Genomic DNA, 8,009 nt, shown 5'->3' on the forward strand with positions numbered 1-8,009 from the left:
CCTCCCACCCCCCTCCCCTCTAGAACCCTCAGTTTGTTTCTCAGAGTCCATCGTTAGAGCAAAAGATTCAAGGCAGCTGAAGAGAAGGTTAAGGTGCTAAAAAGGAAGAGGAGGGGACGCTGGGAAAAGAGAAGTCTCAGATGATTCAGTTTGGGGAGATCCCAAATTTCCCAAAGAAGCCTTTGAAGTTCTAAATTGCCTTTAGTAAATTTTGCCAATTCTTGAAGATATTAAACTGAACTAGTACCATGATGACACGGGAGAGAAGAGAAGGTACCTGAGAGAGTGAGAGTTACCTGTGGGATTAACCTGAGGAAATAAACTGTAAAGAACCTGAAAGTCTCACTTGATTAAGACTCTCCCACAGTACCTGGGTTGAGGAACCCAGGAAAAACAGAAGAGGCCTCATGAGAAGACCAAAGAAAGAATCTTTGCTGGAAAAAGATTCTCTTTTTGCTTCAAAGCCCGAGAATAACAATACTGTGCTTCAATAGACAGGACATCCAGAGCATTAGCTTGAGACACGAACTCAGGGACAGATCCTCAAATTGCAGAACAGGGTATATCATTACCTGGTGGGGATGGTAGAGATCCCTAGGTGAGTTCTACTCTTGAGCCAAGTCGTAGCACCAGAAAACTGTCCAATAAACAACAAACCTGGACTTAGGGAAGGCAGAGACTTCATTCAAAAAAGTTATTGCAACTAGGGGAAGGGGCTTACTGCACTTGGGGGAGAGGGATTATAATAGGGAGACTGGTTTGATTGTAAGATCTTCAAGCTTCTGAAAGGTCAGGCAGTAAAAGTCTTTTCTTTTATAAGGAGGAGCCAACAAGGCTAGAAAAAACAGGTCTCAGGGGTAGGAATGAGCAGGTGCCAGGATCAGACAATTGGTCAAAAAAGGTTTCTTTGAAATCAGCTAGGAAGGGGTTTGTTGGTAGGGTCCATTAGGGGTGTATTCCTCATCCCACTGCTGGCTTAGGCTGAGGATGGATGAAAGCTCGAGGGTGTGGGGAAGGAGGGAAGCTTGAATAAAGTTTCATCAAGTAAAGCGAGCAGGCACTTTGTGCTGATTAGTCAGTGGGGCACAAATGGCCCAGCTAATCATTTCTGAGACACAAAAGGAATTTGGATGGTCTGTGTCTGACCTTGTCATAGATAACTCTCTGTGAGTCTCACCAAAGTCATTTGAGGAAAGGTGGTGGTTCTTTGCAGAAAGCTGTCTCCCGGAACACAAGGGAGTATGGGTGTGGGAGTTTCTTTAACCATCACTGCCTTCTGGGAGCACAGGTTTTGGGTCACGTTCAATGTTCTCTTATTTGAGTATAATTTTAACTGTAGTTTTATTATGATATATTTTTTAAAAAGATTTATTTGAGAGAGAGAGAGTGGCGGGGGGTGGGTAGGAAGAATCCCAAGCAGACTCCCCGCTGAGCACAAGCACAACGAGGGCCTTGATCCCATGATCCCAAGATCATGACCTGAGCCGAAATCAAGAGTCGGACACTCAAAGGACTGAGCCACCCAGGCGCCCCTATGATATTTTTTAAAAATGTATAACAATCATATTAATCATCAATGTAACAGCTCCATTTATTACCACTTCCCTACATCTGTAATATGAGGATAGTTGATATTTATAATCATGAATTTGCTCCTTCTGCTAGTTATTAAGGTATGTCTAAGGTACTCGGTTCACTGAGGCTATGGCTCTGCATGTTTTCTGTTACGGTTTTGCCGATAGCAGGTGCTTGAGGAGACCGGGAGGCAGGAGAAAGGAAAAGGGACTTGCTCCTTGACATTTGCTTGCCGTGCCTGCCATTGTCAACAAGCAATGGTCCCCCCCCCCCCCCCTGCAGCAGTTGGTTCTGATTTCTAGTATTAATCCACCCTCTCAGATCCAGCCTCAACAGTTGCCTTCAAGAAATATCACAACCAGCTGGGTACCATCCCTTCCTTAGAGGCCAGAGTCCCAGCACCCCAGGGGCCTTCTAGCAGGCAGGCAGCTCTTAGTTTCCAATACTAGCTCCTTCTCTCCAACTCTCCCTGAGACAGCTGCTTCCTGTCCTTGCTACCTCCCCATTACTGCAATGTGTCCCTTTACGCCCGTTTAACCAACTCCCTCAATTCTCTGTAAAAATCTCTGCTGTGATACCTGTTTTCTGACAGGCCCCTGACAGATATGCCCTGAAGAGATCCAGAAAGACCTTGTGGACTACACGTGTAGATTTATGATAGGTTTATGTTATTGTCATTAAAAATAAGTAATCACATTTATGGGATACCCACAGTACCCCACTGACCAAAAAGACATTCTAAAAGTTAATTTACAAATCCACTGGTTGGATCTTGAAGTCAATCTTCCTATCAAGACAATATTACACATTAAACTGAGATGATCAAATCAATCCATCAATGCACATAATATACCTGAAGCACAATGTTGTACAAATTATGTTAGGGAACAGAACTAGCATTGCTTTGGCAACATATATTCAATGTTCCAACTATTAAGCCAGTAACAAATTTTATTCACCCTTTTATTTTTTTATTTGAATGTTTAAATCAATATATCCAAAATATGATCATTTCAACATATAATCAATATTTAAACATAGAGATATATTTTTTTTATTTTTTATTTTTTTTTAAAGATTTTTTTTTTATTATTTATTTGATAGAGAGAGCATGAGAGGGGGAAGGGCCAGAGGGAGAAGCAGACTCCCTGCTGAGCAGGGAGCCCGATGCGGGACTCGATCCAGGGACTCCAGGATCATGACCTGAGCCGAAGGCAGTTGCTTAACCAACTGAGCCACCCAGGCGCCCCAACATAGAGATATTTTAAATTCTTTTTTCTTTCATATTAAATCTTCAGAATCTATTGTGTATTTTACACTTACCACACATTTCAAAGAAGTCTGGACAATTCCAAGGGCTCACTGGCCACGTGTGCCTTGTGGCTACTACATTAGACAATACAACTGTTGATTTGATGCCAAAGAGTAGAATTGCTGGGTCATAAGATATGCACATTTTCTTTTCTTTTTTAAGATATAAATCTTTAATGGTAACTCAAAAGCAAGCAAATTTGATTACTCCTTTAGAAATTAAAAGGAGTTATTCTTTCAGGCATACTAAGGAGTGTTGATTAAAAAACAACTTAGGGGGTGCCTGGCAGGCTCAGTTGGTGGAGCATGCAACTCCTGATCCCAGGGTTGTGAGTTCGAGCTTAACAATAAAATCTTAAAAAAGAGAGAGAGAGAGACCTTAAAATATCCTTGACATAAGCCCAGAAAAACAAAACAAAACAAAAACTAATCAAGTGGGGATGAAAGAAATATGGTTAGTCCAGTGGAAAGAAGTGACAGGTTTAGCTTCAAACACTGAATTATTAAAATTTATGAATTTAATTTCATAATTCATTATGAGGGTTTTCACAGCTCATTTGCCTTCTCAATGTCTTTATTCAAGTTCTTTAGTTAAAAAGGTCATGTGGGTTAGCAATCGATGAAGAAAACAAACTACAATTACTTTTTTTTCTATTTCTGACCAAAATGCAAATTCTGCACAAGATATTTCGGGTTCCACTTTTGTTTTCATGATAAAAATATAAACCACAGTTTAAAAGGAACTCATGTGGTTCCATCGTCCTCACTCTTGCATAAATTGACTATAAGAAAATTACTTTAAAAAAATTTTTATTATTATTAAGTAAACTCTACCCCCAACCTGGGGCTCAAACTCATGACCGGAGATGAAGAGTTGCATGCTCTACTGACTGGGCCAGCCAGGTGCCTCAGAAAATTACTTTTTAAAATAAAATTAAAGCAGTATGTTCCAAGATTGTCACTCCATGGAGGAGGAATGTCCTTGGGGAAGGGACAAGATTTACCTTCCCCCAGGAATATTTCATTAGTCCCTCTGCCATTGTCACTAGAACCGGCCCACGTCGTGCTGCTTCACCCATAACACTCCGGCACAAGGGTGGGAAGGGGGCTGAAGAGTCCAGAGCAATCTTCCCAGAATTTTCCAAAGCCGTGAAGAGAAAGCTGGGATCTTCACAAAAGAGGCGGGTTAACTGGAAACCAATTTGCTTTCTGTGAAACCAATATGCTACTTTCTGTCCCACTGATAAGATACGGATCTGCGCGTACCTTCCGGGCCCCGCCCCACCCCCCACCGGGGTCTTTAACCTCTTCGAGTCCGAAGCCCCAGAAGATGAACCTCGGAGACTCGGTGGTTCACTTAGCAGCCTGGCCCTGCTCTCCGCGTTCAAGCCTCTCCCCTGAGCAATGACCTTCCGGAAGAATGATGGACACCAGGCAAGCCTTCGGTGGCAGGGAAACCTACCTACTCAGAGGGCCTCCGATTTGCCCTACGACCCCAGCAAGACATGGTAGGTGGGGAAGGGTGTGGGCACTTCCACCCTGCACTTACTTCAATACACGTGTGGTGAATGAACACAGGACACGAAGATGAGTAAGAACCTGTTCTGCTCCCCAGGAGGTAGAAGTCCAGTGGGGGTACACACGGTATTCCTCTCGCTACCAAGAACACCGTGTCAACTTTTACAAGTGACAGAGCACTATGTGCTATAAGGTAGGGAAAGAGGTGTTTTCTACTTTGCACGGCACTGTGGATTGTTTCACAATTTCTTAGTTTTTATGTAAAAACACATGAATGCAATGAGTTTTTAAAAAGGCTCATCAGGAAAAAAGAAACCTGCATGGTCATCTCTAAATTTTACATTATATAAAGAAGCTTGGCATTTGCTTTTTTTTTTTTTTTAAATCAGAAAACGCTGTTACTTGTCGCGTTTGCTGCCTCCGCGGAGGAGGACAAAGAATATTGAAGAAGACCGCACTTACTCACCCAGCCCTTGTGCAATTTGGGGAACTAAGACCAGGGCGAACCTGAGGAAGCCGGAGAGAGGAAGCACGCGGACGCCGGCTCTCTGGCCACAGCGCGGTGAGACCCAGAGGGCGCGCTGTCCCCGGCCAGGAGCCGCGTGCGCGCCCCCCTCACCCCGCCCCGCCCGCAAACCTCCGAGGTGGGCGAGGCGGGGATGCTGGGGGCGGGGCCTCGCGGGGCGGGGCCAGGGGCGAGGCCGCCGGGTAGGAGGCCGGGAGACGCGAGGCGCGGTCCGCCCGCGCAGCCAGTGCGCCGCGGTTTGGGGTGCCGCGCGGTAGCGCGCCCTTTTGCGCCCCGGCGGCCAGAGGTTTGCTGCAGGTAACCGACTCCTCCGCTCCGTCGCACCCGGTCGCAGCAACCCGGATCGCCTGCTACGGCGCCCGGTGGCGGGTGGAGGGATGGGAAGGATGCGAGGGAGGGAGCCGGCTCTCAGCCAGGGCTCCGCTGCCCCCGGGCGGGGTGGGCTCCGCTGGGGTTGAGGAAGCAGAGCCGGGGCGGGAGGGAGCGGACACGCGGTGGGAGTGAGCCGGGAGCGCGTGTGCGCTCTGGATGCCTTCCCTGGGCCTTACTCCTGGTCCGATCCGTGGAGCCCGGGGCCGGGAGGTGCCCAGTGTCACCTGAAAGCCACTTTTTCTGGCTTCTTTCCCCCTGGTCCGGGTAGCGAGTAGGAACTGAGAAATCAGAGGAGTTGGCTGCGGGCGTGGGTAGGCAGAAGAGCGAACAGTTACTCACTGCCGTCCCTTGGGTGCCAGCAGCTTTAACTTCATTTACTCCTCCCGGTAGCCCCGCGAAGAGGCATTATTACCCACATTGTACTGATGAAGAAGCCGACACCAGGAAGAGAAATGACTCGCCTTGGGGCAAGCGACTGGAAAGGGGCTTCGAAGCCCCCCCCGCTTCTCCCTCTCCTGCTCCCTCTCTGTCCTTCCCCCGCGGGTGTCGGAAACTCGCGCTGCTGGGTCTGTTAGGAAAACAGGTGATTGTACTCCCTCCTAGGTTACTTTTTTTGTTTTTGTTTTCTTTCCTGTTAGCACCCAGTTTCTGACTCCAATTCTTCCAGTTTTTGGTTATTAGCTTTTTGAAGTGAAAGCAGCCCAGGCTCACAGCTTTGTCTCCTTGCAGCGCTTTCTCTCGATGCCGAGCGAGCCCCAGGCACCCTCGCCGGCCACACACTTCTTTCTCACGGTGGATGAGGTCGCCTGCAGATCCGGGCTGGACCTTATGGGCTGCCCAGGTGGAGGTGAGTTTTGTAGTCACCCGGCAACCCTGGCATCCTTTGCTTGATTCCTTTCTAGAGGGAAGAGAGGCTTCATTTTCCAGCTAGTAAGACAAGAGGCCAACGGGGAAGGATATACGAGGTTCGCAGAAGGCACTGGTTCCTTGAGATGAGAACAGGCGACAAGTTTCTGTGGCCTGAATTTGGCTAGTGGTAGGTGAGGCATTTGGTCGGGGATTTGTCCCCTGCTCTGGGCATTCTGTCCCCCTTTCAGAGCTGTTCTGAAAGGCAGATTTGTTTTATAGAGGGGAGGAGGAGGGGTGAATGGTTTTTAAAGACCAGTGTAAATTACCTGCTAGGAGCCCAGGCAGTTCCAGACAGGCTGCCAGAAGATAGGGTAACAGATTTCACTTCTGGCAAAAAGAAAAAAAACACTGAGCTCGGTGGATGTCTGCTATTGCTTAATGGATTTTTCGCAGCCCTTCCAGATGCGGTTTTGGGAAACTGAGTTTTTAGAAATGGATGACTTCGCAATTTTTAAAAACAATGTAATATACTGTAAATTTACTTTTACAAAGTTTTATTGTTAGATGGAAGAAGTTGTTTTTTTTTTTTTTTTTTTCCTATTTCATGGGGAGGGTTTGAAGGTTGCCCCCAGCTCATCTGCCCTTCCTTCACTGGCCCTGGGGAGGACCTCCTTAGCCTGGGCCCCAAATCTCTAGTGGATTTCATCCTTCACTAATTATAATTCATCCGTTACTGATTATAAGACTACTTCCAACCACAAGTTGGTTTTTCCATTTGTAACTTAGTTGCTTAACATTAAGAAAAATGTCCTCGAGAATTACCAACAATCTACAAAATCAACTATGTTACAGGGACTGAACAGGTAATGGATGGGGGATTTAAGGGGGGCCTCGTTGGGCACAGGTGACCTACGGAGGACCTGCTAAAATGATCTGTGTGGGTATCGGCCATTCCCTCCCCATAACCGTGCAGGGATTCTGACCCAGGGTGTCTAGATCTTTCTCCCCTCCCCCAAAATAGCTGAAAATTTTTCATTTCTTTTACAAAGTAAAACCTGATTTAAATATTGACTCTTTTTTTTCTTTTTTAAAACACAGGAACCAATCCTATTTGGTTCACACATCATTCATTTTCAGATCTGTCTTAAACACTCCTATACCTGGTGATTGCATTCTCGAGGGGAATGAAAAATTCTGAACTATGATGTAGATATAATATACTTGTCATGAAGTGAGGTGGTGGGAAGCCGAGATTAATGCTGTTGAAAATGATTTCTTCTGATTCTCAATTCCTGTGTTCTATGAAGGATGCAGTACTTCTGCTGCATAGAGGAAAGTAGTCTTTTATGGGCCAACCAAGGAATTGTGTCACTGCTGCTAATGGTCATTCTAATGAAAATTTATTCGTGGCTCTAGATCAGGATGTGGAATACCTAACTCCCTGACTTAAAAGAGGAGTTCCCCAAATGACTGCTCATATAAATCAGATGTGTTTCTCATGGGGACTATTTGTATTCTTAACCACATGGCTTTGGCACCGGATGCAACGCTTAAGGTTGTCTTGTTTCTTTGTCGCTCATCTGTGGCAGATGCTATGGATGTTGACATTTTGGGCCAGTTAAGCTTTTGTTGTGGAAATTGTCCTGCATTTTGTGGGATGTGTAGCAGCATCCTGGTCCTACCCAGTAAATGCCAGTCGTCCCCTCCCTATAGTTACAACAACCCAGATGTCTCCAGATGTTGCCACACATTCCCTGGAGGACAGAGTCACCTGGTTGGGGAAAAGAATGAGCCCACATTTAAAATGCTCTGGACGTTTATGAACTAAACTGTAAATACAATTAACTTTTAAACTTCC

General features: G+C 46.0%; 1 protein-coding gene across 5 annotated transcripts in view; it reads left to right on the forward strand.

The window, feature by feature from the left end:
- Positions 1 to 5,096: 5,096 nt before the first annotated feature.
- Positions 5,097 to 8,009, forward strand: part of GCNT1 (glucosaminyl (N-acetyl) transferase 1) — a 28,267-nt gene continuing 25,354 nt past the window's right edge. For 4 of the 5 annotated variants that reach the window (XM_081802854.1, XM_081802855.1, XM_081802856.1 and 1 more), the window contains exons 1-2: positions 5,097 to 5,227; positions 6,032 to 6,149. The gene's annotated coding sequence lies outside the window, so the exon portion shown is untranslated. Of the gene's footprint in view, positions 5,228 to 5,692; positions 5,886 to 6,031; positions 6,150 to 8,009 lie in introns of all 5 variants that reach the window. The other variant, XM_031030831.2, reaches the window with a different exon arrangement.

This window comes from Leptonychotes weddellii, chromosome 14 (genome assembly GCF_054177405.1).
Source record: "Leptonychotes weddellii isolate Sample4059 chromosome 14, ASM5417740v2, whole genome shotgun sequence".
Taxonomy (NCBI): domain Eukaryota; kingdom Metazoa; phylum Chordata; class Mammalia; order Carnivora; family Phocidae; genus Leptonychotes; species Leptonychotes weddellii.